This window comes from Lissotriton helveticus, chromosome 1_1, assembly GCF_964261635.1.
Source record: "Lissotriton helveticus chromosome 1_1, aLisHel1.1, whole genome shotgun sequence".
In the NCBI taxonomy this organism is placed as follows: domain Eukaryota; kingdom Metazoa; phylum Chordata; class Amphibia; order Caudata; family Salamandridae; genus Lissotriton; species Lissotriton helveticus.
The window spans coordinates 1,899,194,372-1,899,207,281 of NC_136057.1; positions in this window are offsets into that span (position 1 = coordinate 1,899,194,372).

Below are 12,910 nucleotides of genomic sequence, written 5' to 3' on the forward strand. Positions count from 1 at the left end.
TCGAGGTCTTCGTCCTCCGGCAATGGGTCACAAAGGTCCCCTCTATAAATGTTCCATGCTGCCCACACCTTATTCCATTTACGGGGGCAGGCCCTTAGCACATAGACCGCTCTCTCCGTAATCATCAGCTTGTCCATATTGTTACCCCACCTAGTAGCTGTAGGCAAATCCGGTGTTCCCCATTTTTGCGCAATGTCACGTTTGGCCACCATCAAGGCCAGGGTAGCCCATATCAATTTGTGCCTATTCAGATCATTAGGGTCCCAAATACTCAATAAGCATTTTCGAGGTTCTGGTAAAATGGAGATCTTAAGCGTTTGCGAGACAGTACGCATAACCTGCTTCCAAAATTCTTGTATGTGTGCGCACTCCCAGAGTGTATGATATAGTGTCCCCTCCTCCCCGCACCCACGAAGACAAAAGGGATGTGGTGCCCGGTGTATTCTGTGAAGCAGGGTCCTAGTGTAATAAATGCGATGTAAGATTTTCAGTTGCACCAGTCTGAATTTTGCCGAGATGCCAACTTCCTTTGGGGAAGCCAGTGCCTCATTCCATTCAGAGTCAGTGATCTCACCTACGTCTCCCACCCAGTTGTCTTGCAACTTTACCGTCGGGTCCCCCAGGTTGTTGATCAGTTTTTTATAGGTGAGGGAAGTCGCGCTTTGTGACATATAGTCTGTTAGGAGTCTGTCTTCTAGTGGCGAGGATTCCGGTATATCAGTGCCCGCTGGAATCGCTTGAAGCAGTGCGTGTCTGATCTGCACATATCGAAACGTCTCGGTTGGGTTTAGGTGATATTGCTGTTGGAGCTGTGGAAATGAGACCACCGTGCCTTTGTCCCATAGGTCCCCGACTGTGGAGATTCCTATAGAGTCCCACTGCGCAAATCCCTTACAGGATCGTAGGGCTCCCAAGGATTTGACGTCCCACAGCGGTGTCAGTTTGGTGATTTTCCCCTGCCATCCTAGCCGTTTTTGTGCAATGTGCCATAGGGCCGCTGTGTGGTGTGTCGGGCCCAGAAGTCTCTTGACATATGGCTTGTTATATAGTACTGCGAGCATGCCCTCCGAACCTAGTTGTGACCAGTCAGCTCTATATGCCGGGTCAGTCCTCGGAGCATGTATCCATTGGTTTACTGTTTTAAGGTGGGCCGCCCAGTAGTAGAGCTGTATGTTGGGCAGTGCTATTCCCCCTTCGTACCAGCTCTTCGTCAACTTGTCGTATGCTATACGCGCCGGTCCATTATTCCAAAGCAGGCTCGAGACCAACGCCGCCACCTGTTTGAAGTATCTCGGTTCCACAAGGTATGGGGTATTCTCCAGCACATAGAGGAACCTGGGAAGTGCCATCATTTTCTAAAGGGCTGCACGCCCAAGGAGGGTCAGCGGCAAAGCCGCCCAGTGTTTGACGTCCGCCCGAAGGCACTCTATAGACGGCCTCAAGTTTCTGTCAAAAAAGTCTGTAGCGTTATTCGCAATGACAATGCCCAAATATTTAAAGGAGTCTCGTGCCAGCGTAAGGGGGCAGGTCTCCGGCAGTACCGGTTCTGGACCTTGTAATGTGTATATCACCGACTTTGTCCAGTTCAGGGTATAACCCGACGATTTACCATGCGTGTTACAAAGATCTAGCAATGCAGGGATCCCATTTTCAGGCTCTACCATATAGATCAACATGTCGTCCGCATATAGGGATACTCTATCTTCCCACCCTTCCTCCCATGTGATCCCTCTGAGCAACGGCGTAGTTCTGATTAGGATCGCCAGTGGTTCTATCACTAGGGCAAAGAGCAAGGGTGACAACGGGCACCCTTGCCTAGTCCCTCTTCCCAATGGGAATGTGCGCGAGATGTGGCCATTAGCTACTACTTGCGCCACCGGTTTTGTATATAGCAATCTCACCCATGCTATGAATTTCGGTCCAAAGTCCATGCGTCTCAGCACCGCGAATAGATATTCCCATTCCACCAGATCGAAAGCCATTTTGGCATCAAGGGAGAGTACAACCGCCTTTTCGGGTATAAGGTGTGCTCGTGCCATAACCCCATGAAGTCGTCTGAGATTCAGTGCCGTACTTCTATGTGGCATAAAGCCTGACTGGTCAGGGTGTATCAGTGTCTGCAAGTGGTGTACCAGACGGGTGGCCAACAGTTTTGCGAGCACCTTGGCCTCCACATTAATCAGGGAGATGGGACGGTATGAGGAGCATAGCGACGGAGGTTTACCTGGCTTAGGTATGGCCACAATCGTGGCCGTCCGCTGGTCTAGTGGCAGTTCCGCCTTTTCCAGACTTTCCATATACATTCGCCGTAGCGGTGCGCTTAGTGTTTCGGCTCGCGCTTTGTACCATTCTAGAGGTATGCCATTGGGCCCCAAGGCTTTACCCGAGTGTAGTGCCTGAATTGCCAGTTGAACCTCGTCTTCCGTCGGGTCCTAGCTCCTGTATTGCCTCTTGTGTGAGCTTGGGGATGTCAACGTTTTCGAGCGCGCGCATCGCCGCTTGAGCAGTGACCTTTCGCTCAGGGGTATATATCTCGTGGAAGTGACACCCTAAGGTGCATACTATGTCCTCCGGGTGCGTCTGGACCTGACCGTTGTGTGTGTGTAGGCGCTGTATACCTTTAGTACCTCCTCCCCTCTTATCTAGCCATGCCAGCATTTTCCCAGCTTTATCGCCTATGTCGTATACCCTATTGGCTGTACCCGTGACAAGGCCCTGGACTGTTGTCGTAAGATGGGCTCTGTACTGGTGCTGCCTTAGTTGCAATGCGTGTGCTGTTTCCGGTGAGGGGTCTGCCATGTGGGCAGTGTTTGCAATGTGGAGCGCCAACTCGAGTTCTGTGAGGTCCCTCCGGCATTCCCTTTTATGCCCCGTTATCGCTGCCATCGCCTCCCCCCGCAAGACCGTTTTGTAGGCCTCCCAGAGGACCGAGGGAGAGGACACCGATCCCGTGTTTTCAGCAAAATAACGTGTGGTCACCAATTGGAGTTCCTTCCTGATCTTTGGGATTGTAAGGTAATTTCAGGTATATTGGATAAATTCTAGCACGCCTCTTTTCTTTTGTGGTGAGCGACAGAGACAACGGGGAGTGGTCAGATATGCCTCTGGGCAGGATGTCTATTTTGTCTATCTTCCCTAGCCCTGTCCCTAGAAACAAAAAATAATCTATGCGGGATAGACTATTATGTACGGCGGAGAAGTAGGTGTATTGTGTCTCTGTGGGGTGCAAGTGACGCCAGATGTCCGTAATGCCCATTGCTTCCAAGAATCCCGGGAGTGTTGCGGTCCCCCTGTGGCGCTCTCTAATGGGAAACGTGTCCATTGTTGGGTCCACTATTGCATTGAGGTCGCCCCCTATGATTGTGGGAGGTCTAAAAGGAACTTTCCCAGTGCAGGCAAAGCTACAGAGTGGAGTGCCGGGGGGACGTAGACTGAAACCACGTTTAGGGGCTTCCCTTCCCACTGCCCATGTAATGCCGCGAAACGACCCTGATCATCTGTTGCACTGTGTAATACCATAAAGGGGGACGTCTTTTTCATGAGTATCCCCGCCCCTCGGGAGCCAGACGTGAACTCTGCATGCGCTGCCATGACATAACCACGTCTATTAAGTGCCTTACACGCTGTCCCCGTGAGGTGTGTCTCCTGAAGCAATATGAGGTCAGGGCCCTGGCGTTTCATTGCTTGTAGTACCAGCCCTCTCTTTATTTTATCTCCCAACCCTCTGACGTTCCAAGTTAGGAGCCGCAAGGGGGGTACCTCAGCTGTCGTATGCGCACCGTCAGTGGGTGTAACGTGACACTGTTGGGCCATGGAATTGCTTGGGTAATGTTCTGCTCGTCAGAATATAGGTCTCAGTGGATAAGTATCGTTCCGTTCTGAGGTGTAGGAAAAGCACAGTAGTCGGTGTATGCATGTATCGTGCGTTGTGAGCGATGACTAACAATACTAACAATAACTGTAGAACTGTCCCCCCCATCCCCCCTCCCTGCTCCCCTGCTCCACGGACTCATCCCCGCCCGCTTCCCCAACTTCGCAGAGTGCTTTAACCCCTCCCCAACTATCTTACTTGCTCGTGGGGTTGGTGAGTCCCCTACAGGCACCGGCTCTGCCCACCCTACTTCGCATCACCAAGTCCAGGTGCCAGTGCATCGTAGTCTGTCCGTTCTCTAGTCTTCCTGACTTTAGATGGGGGCTGGGTGCCCAGAATCAGGCGGGTTCCGGTCACTTTCGGATTCAGCTTCTGATAATCCACCCTGGCTGGTCAGGTTTCCGGTCTGTGGATCTGGGCGCTTGTCGTCACGATGGTTATGCCGACCTCTGTTTGACCGGCGTGGCGGTCCCACCTGTCTCCAGCCGTCGAGCCAGTCTTGCACCACTTCCGGTTTATCGAAAAACCACGTTTTCCCATCGGCGACAATCCGCAATTTGGCAGGGAATATCATTGAGTACTGCAGGTCTTTCTCTCTCAGTGCCCCTTTCACTTCAGTGAACATTTTCCGGCGCCGTGCCACCTCCGCTGTATAGTCCGGAAAAAACGCAAGTGTCGAGTTCTGGAGCTTAACTGGCGGTGACACTCTCGCAACCTGCAAAATCGCATCCCTGTCTCTAAAGTTGAGCAGTCTGGCCAAGACAGGCCGCGGCGCCGCACCTGGTTTCGGCACTCCGCCTGGTACTCTATGTGCCCTCTCAACCGAGAAGAAGTGCGAGAGTCCCTTAGGTTGTAATTTGTTCTTGACGAGATCCTCTACGTAAAGATCCATCGCTCCCTTCCCTTCCGTCTCCGGAATTCCGAGGATACGCACATTATTTCTTCGTGACCGCCCTTCTTGGTCGTCCAGCTTGTCTTGCAATAGTTTGGAGACCTTCTCCATACGTTCCATAGCAATTTGTAATTCCGAGGTGTCCTCTACGAGAGATTTCGTAACCACCTCCACCTGCGAGACCCTCTCGGTTATTTTCTGAAAGTCTGCCCTGAGTAGAGTGACTTCGGAAGAAATGGATCCCACTGTCGTCTGTACCTCTGAGAGGGTCCTCATAATGTCCTCTAGCGTCACTTTTTTGCCTCCGTCCGATTCCTGACTTGAGCCTGCGGAATTGCGTCCATGAAGCGGCGGCTGCCCGTGCTGGCTATATGCGAATTTGTCCAGTTTGGCCTGTGTAGATCCACTCTTTGGTCCCCTGCCCGCCATGGCTTCAGGTCCGTAGATATGGGTCCCGGCGCGTTCCAACACTATTAACACTGTTCTGTAGGTGTGTCCACGGCACCCTCTAGGGCCAGGGAGCGGCGGCGCAGCAGACCCGGGTGATCGGCAGCGTCACCCCCTCCGGTTATTGCAGTCGCTATTAGCAGGCGACTCTGCGCCCAGCGTGTGTTCTGTGTAGCGAGGAATCACCCACAGCACGTCCGTTATCCTGATTTTACTGCCTCACCTCTCGTGCAGGTTTTCCTGTCCCATGCACGAAGCGCCCCTGTGTGGTCTGGTAGGCCTCTCGTGTCCAGTGCTCCGCTGCTGATGTGTGCAGTGGCGAAGCGTCCGCTCCGCCACTTTGCCGTTGTCACGTACCCCCTGGCTCCCAGCTCCGGGTTAACCAGGGAGTGAGCCGGTCATGGAGCGTCCTGCTTGGCACCACCGTCCGTGTATGTTGAAAAGTTAGTGTTCCTGGGACCACCCCGTTTGGCTCCTGTCCTCACTCTCCTCTGGGGCCTGGTTCGCAGTGTAGGCGAAGGGCTATAGTGCAGCCGTCAGCCCCGTGAGCGCCCTCAGCCTGTTCCCTTCGATAACGGTGGACCTTCTCGGGGGGGCCGTTTCCGATCACCGTGTAAGGCAATGCCGTGGGCCCACTCCCGTGTTGCCGCTGCCGATGCTTCTCCACTCTCGCCTCGCCGCCACTTCTGCAACCTCACCCGTCCCGGTCAGGGGCTGATTGTTGCTGTGACGCCTCGGGCACTCCAGCCCAGCCAAATCCCCGCCGCCGGCCCCTGGTCACCGTCAGCCGCCTCTGATGGTCCGCGGCTCCGGCGGTCGTCTACAGGCTCCGCAGGTGTCCACGAGTGCTGCCGGGTCAGTGGCCCCACAGAGTCTCACACTCGGAACGGTGGTCTTTTAATTTCTTCCGCCTTGGTCCGGTCAGAGGAGGGTCCTTCTAGGGCATGCCGGCCAGGTCTCACTCCCGCCGGGGTTGTGTCCGCACTTGAGGCCGGTGCTTCTCTCCAGTCGCAGGCCCAATAATGTGCACGGTATTTCAGGCAGTTCCCAGCCCTCAATTTCGTCGTGGATCGACGCGGATGTAATCGCTTCGTTCCCAAACCTGGTTTCCGCTCCTTCGGGTGGGAAATTTGACGGATGAATGTGTCGGATATTATAAAAGGCCTAAATGCCTCAGGGAGCTCTCACTTCACGCTGCCGCCATGCTCGGCTGCTAGCCACGCCCCCCCTCCAATGTGTATTTTAATCTGCAAATTTATGTTATGTATTTATACATACATTTACTTGTTAAATACTGTTTAACTTGTTAAAAACATTACATATATATTTTTTGCTGTGCTAATTTTCCTGTTTTTGGCATGAAATTTATTTATAAAAATGTTATTTATATTTTTATAGAGTAAATATTTTTAAATGGTAAATATCAGTGATTGAGTTTTATGTTTCCTTTATTAGCTTGAGTTTGTACTACCAACAGAAAGGGAATATGCAGGCATTATCGCAGAAAAGAACATTAGAAAAGCAGAGTTGCAGAAGCAGACAAAGGAGAATATTAAGGTTGCCCAGGAAAAGCAGAAAGAAAAATATAAAAAGAGAGTTTCCAAGAAATATAAGCCGTGCACCTTCACCGAAGGACAGTTAGTGCTTTTCAAAAATTGCAGGCGAACAACGAGGAAAGGAGGGATATTGAAGCACAAATTTACTGGACCCTACTGTATTGCCGAAATGCAAGGAAAGCGTGTAAAGTTAGTCAATGGTAGCGACATGCCTTTACGTGGAACTTATAATCTCGACATGTTGAGGCCTTATAAAAGGAGCGGATCTAATAAAGGGTACCTTTTTTTAAGTAATGGGACATAATTTGAATGTGTGGTGTAATGATGTTCCATCAGCTGGTGTAAATGTCTCCTTAACAGGTGAGAAGTTAGTAGGTTGAGCAAGAGTACGTGATTTTGACTTTCTGCACATGATAATTTTTGCAAAGTACCTTAATTTAAGAAAGGGATTTCTGAATAGCTATTTTTGTTTGATTAAGGTTTGTGGTAGGTTGTTGGAGTACTTTGTTTTTGCTTAAGAAATGTTAAATTTTATAATGTTTCCAAAATTATTTTGCAGGAAGCATGACCAGTGATAATTCTTCAGCACCTGTTCAATCTCTAGCACCTCTTCCATCTACAGCACCTCTTCCATCTCCAGCAACTCTTCCCTCTTCAGCACCTCTTCCATCTCCAGCACCTCTTCCCTCTTCAGCACCTCTTCCATCTGCAGCACCTCTCCCATCTACAGCATGTCCTCCATCTACAGCATCTCTTCCATCTAAATCCACGACAAGTTTTGGATCTATGGAAGAAACCAGTGAAAGGACGCTTGGAAGCAATAGTGTTGAGCTTCAAGTTATATGATAGTTCTTTTTTGTTCACTAAAAACGGACCAATGGATAGTTGATGAGGTTAGTTTCTACAACATCTAAATTGTGTTTAGTATATCTAATGGTGTAGGATGTACATGGTGGTTCCTCTGTTGAAGCTCATGTGTTTTAATATATTTTTACAGGTAATCGATGCCTACCTATCAAACATATGTATGTCAAGACCAAATGTATGTATATTTTCATCAATAACACAGTTACCTAGCTATAAATAATAATTATTCATCAATGTGTGTACTGAAAACCTTTTCTTTTAACCTTAGTGTTTGGCAATCTCAGCAACAGTTTCGACCTGTATATTCCTGGGAAAATATTACTCTTCTGCTTTTCAGGTAAATATTCATAATACTTATGTGACTTTTCACTGTTAGTGGTGCAAAGGAATATTCAATGTTACTGATTCTTTGAATTAATATTTGAGAGTAAAATCGACTTAGAGTAACGTTTTGAAGAGTGACAAATGTGAGATGTTTTTCCAGGGAAGTTTGTTTATTTGGAATATAGATTGAATTGACATTCACATTTCGGAATTGTTGTAAGTATAAACGTATGGATTTCGGATGTAATGTAAAGTTATTCATGATTGCATTTTTAACTCTACAGGAACCTTTTGTGAAAATGGACACTGTTCTTTGTCCGACAAATACTGGCTGTCATTGGATACTTTTGGTAAGGGAAAGTTATTGTTAAGAAATATGAGTGGTTGTAATAGTTTAAAGTGCCTAAATATTGGTTTTAAAAGAATTTTAATTCTCATTGTTTTCAAATGATTTTCTTTTAAAATGTATCAAGAGCAGACATCTCTACCATAAAATGTAAACTCCCCATATTAAAATCTTATTTCTTTAATATGTTTTTTCCAGATTTTGAAACCTTTAACAAAGACAATAATAGTTTATGATTCACTGAGTAGCAAACTTTGGACCTACCAAGACTTTTTACGTAGTTGGAGGTAACCTTTTCCTAAAAAACTTTCCATTCTCTCTTTATTATTTCTTATATTTCAAAAATATATAAATGTCAGTATGTTTTCTCTTTATGAAATTAATCAAATAGAATTATTTAACCTAACCATTCGTATGTCTCTAAAGGGTTTTCCCACAGGTATTGAAGCGTCCCGAATATGACCAATGGCAGTTAGTGGTAGAATCTAACCAAAAGCAACAGGACAGCTACAATTGTGGGGTTTTTTGCATGCTGGTAATGATACTTCCATTATAGTTTTTTTAAACCTTAATTTGTTGAAGATCCATTACTTTATGTTAATAGCTTGCTTCTTTAGAATAGTTGTAAATAGGAAAGAGGGCTTTTCGTGATGACACTTGTGAACGCCTACCAAACGCGTCCCTAGTGCCCGTCGGAAGCATATTGGTATTCGCGTTTTTTGTCAAACCTCTGATTGCTTTTCAAGCCCAATCCTATTGAGAACAATTGTTTTTATATACATTAAAATCCAGCTTGGACATTTTTACAACATATACATTTTTAACTCTGTTTTCAGTTTGCAGAATGTTACATAAGTCAGCAGCCAGTTGCAGAGCTTTTAATAAATGACAGATTTCTGGAGAAGCATAGATTGAAAATTGCAATGGACCTAATGGAGTCATCAGGTTTGACTTTAACATTTCATGGTAGAAAATGTATAATACCCTAGTGTTGTCATAAACTTTGGATTATTTGGTATTTTGTTTTGATGTCGAAATTGTTTATAGAAAGGGACAGCTTAAATTTTGAACCTAGTATAGTAAGACATTTCCATTATGTCTGTGAATGTAAAATTCTGTTTGTTGTGCTGCCATTAGAAATTGTTTTGAACAGTTGTGACTGTCCTATGTACTGGATTCGAAAACACTTGGAAACATCTACTAAATATTGCAAATTAAGTTTACAATGTTAAGCATTGCTGTTATGATGTGCTAATGTACATTTTTTATATTTAGAGTCTGTTCAACATTTGTGCGGTGTATGCTACGAAAAAGATTTAAGAATTTTTACGGATAACGTTAAGGTAAAACCCTCAATATGACTTGTTTACAAAGTTAAAAAGTAACTGATATATGTACTTATGGGGTTTGTGGTGGCAGATAATCTCCAATTCACACTTTTGTGTAATGGTTTGTTGCAGAGTGGATTTCATTATAACTAATGGATTTGCAAGGGTCTTTTCTGAGTTGCGTCAGCCATGTTGGTTCACTGACTATGCACCCTTCCTATTAATGGACTCATTACCACTTTGCCACTGTCTGGGGACAGTGCACTATGTTTACTATGTAAATAAATGTAACTTAGCACAACAAAAAGCTATTGACCTGTATGCAATCCGAATAGAATAACAAATCAATTTTCACTTTCTTCCCAACAGGCACTATGTCAAGAGTGCTGCCGATGGGTCCACATTGAATGTATTGAAACAAATGCAACATCCTGGTTACTTTATTCAGGTTACAAATGTACCAAATGTATTTATTGAGAAAGTGTCTTTACTTGGTAAAGATGTGTTCCCATGACAGCTGTACATTCACATGTCCTGCATTCTCCTGCTATCTAGTGTTGTGTCCGGGTTATCATAAGTAGTATTTCTTTGAAGAAGTCTTTTAAGTCGGGAGTAAGGTCATTCCTCCTTTTTTAATTAGTCTGCTTGGGCATAGACTTCACTGTTGGATTCTATTCACACATTAGGTTGTTAATGGAATAAGTGTAATATAGAGTTGTCAATGTGTATGTAAAATAAATAATAACATGAAACAACCACAGGTGTTGGTGGGGTAGGCAGGAGGGCCCATGTGAATCAATAGCTGAACATTCCAAGAATAGATGCTGACACTGATAATGCCCCAGATATTGACCCTGATTGCAGATTCTTACATAAGTCAACAGCCAGAACCAGACAATTTATGAAGATGTACATTTTGTTTGGATTTTACATTCAAAATTGCATCCCTTTATTCACTCTGTTCTACAAACACTGCTAATCAAATAATGTTGGGACACACTGCCTTCAGCTGTTAGGCCTTGCACAAGCCATTTAGAGGTTGGCCATACTTCGTCTAACCTTAATACTTAATCTGCTCTTTGAAATCCAGCAACTATTCGGCACCAATTACAACTCTTGTGTTTTTTTTTACCATTGTTGACAAAACAAAAACGAGAAAGCAAAAGCAGTTTTTCAGAATCCCTACTCTAAGGCTGTTCTGTGATGCAGCCTGACCATAACTGTGGTTAAAGGGAACTTTAGAATGGCTACATGGTCATGTTTGTTGTCAAACACTTTTGAATGCTAAGCCTGACGGCGGGGGTAGAATTCCACCCTTCCAGAGAGAGTAGACTTGTACACACGGACCTGACCACAAATAATAATATGTACTGGATTGTAATACACTTAGAAACATGTTCCAAATAGCCCAAATTAAGTTTACACTTTTTACAATAGCAGTTAAGATGTGCTAATGTACATCTATTTTACATTTAGATTCCGTTGAAGACTTCACAAGAAACAGCTTTCATTTTTCACATTATTCAGCATCCACACAATCAAACACACCTGCATTTAAAAAGTTCTAATTTTATTTTAAAAAGCAGCGCAGTTGTCGGGCGTTTTCTTACTGATGGCCAAGGCGTCTTCCATCTTTATTAAACGGTAGAGGATACTTTATTTCTTGTTGCAAGTTGTCAACTTGCTCAAATCTTCTTTCATATTTCACCATGGTAGGCACCGAAAGTAGCATCGAAAGATGATAGTGGAGACATCTGAACGTATCATCGTCTTCAGGGAGACGTGCGATCGTCCTGAGGTTATCTAGAGTATGTATTTTGTACAAATTTGTATGTATTTTGTATCTACTCCTCATCCACGATCGACTAATACGTCCCATGTTGGACAAATTTGTGTAATGGCCTGGAAATCCAAACACCCTACAGGAAACAGACTTCCTTTCTTGTACCAAGTTGTCAACTTGCTCAAATCTTCTTTCATATTTCACCATGGTAGGCACAGAAAGTAGCATCGAAAGTTGATAGTGGAGACATCTGAACGTATCGTCGTTTTCAGGGGGACGTGCGATCGTCCCGAGGTTATCTAGAGTATGTATATTGTACATATTTTGTATGTATTTTGTATGTTTTTTGGCTGCATGTATTTTAATGAAACTATTACAAACATTTTTCCCTTTTAACACACACACACCTACATTTAAAAAGTTCTAATTTTATTAAAAAAGGCAGCACAGTTATCGGGCATTGTCTTGGTGATGGCCAAGGCTTCTTCCATCTTTTTGAAACAGTAGAGGATACTGTATTTGTTGTTCCAGGTTGTCAACTTGCTCAAATCTTCTTTCATATTTCCATTTTCACACACACACACCTACATTTCAAAAGATCTAATTTTATTTAAAAAGGCAGCACAGTTATCGGGCGTTGTCTTATTGATGGCCAAGGCGTCTTGCATCTTTTTCAGACATTAGAGGATATTGTATTTGTTGTTCCATGTTGTCAACTTGCTCAAATCTTCTTTCATATTTCACCATGGTAGGCACAGAAAGTAGCATCGAAAGTTGATAGTGGAGACATCTGAACTTATCGTCGTTTTCAGGGGGACGTGCGATCGTCCCGAGGTTATCTAGAGTATGTATATTGTACATATTTTGTATGTATTTTGTATGTTTTTTGGCTGTATGTATTTTAATGAAACTATTACAAACATTTTTCCATTTCAACACACACACACCTACATTTAAAAAGTTCTAATTTTATTAAAAAAGGCAGCACAGTTATCGGGCATTGTCTTGGTGATGGCCAAGGCTTCTTCCATCTTTTTGAAACACTAGAGGATACTGTATTTGTTGTTCCAAGTTGTCAACTTGCTCAAATCTTCTTTCATATTTCCATTTTCACACACACACACCTACATTTCAAAAGATCTAATTTTATTTAAAAAGGCAGCACAGTTATCGGGCGTTGTCTTATTGATGGCCAAGGCGTCTTGCATCTTTTTCAGACATTAGAGGATATTGTATTTGTTGTTCCATGTTGTCAACTTGCTCAAATCTTCTGTCATATTTCCATTTTAACACACACACCTACATTTAAAAATATCTAACTTTAATTAAAACGGCAGCATAGTTTACAATTCCTTTTTACCTTATTTAGCATTCGTGGAGAATGAAAAGCTTAACAAAAGTCTAACAATATTAAAGAAGAGCCAGTATACAAAGCCACTTTAATTCTTCTTCCAAGTTAAGCGACAGGAAAGGTCAACTTGCTCATTCCAATTACA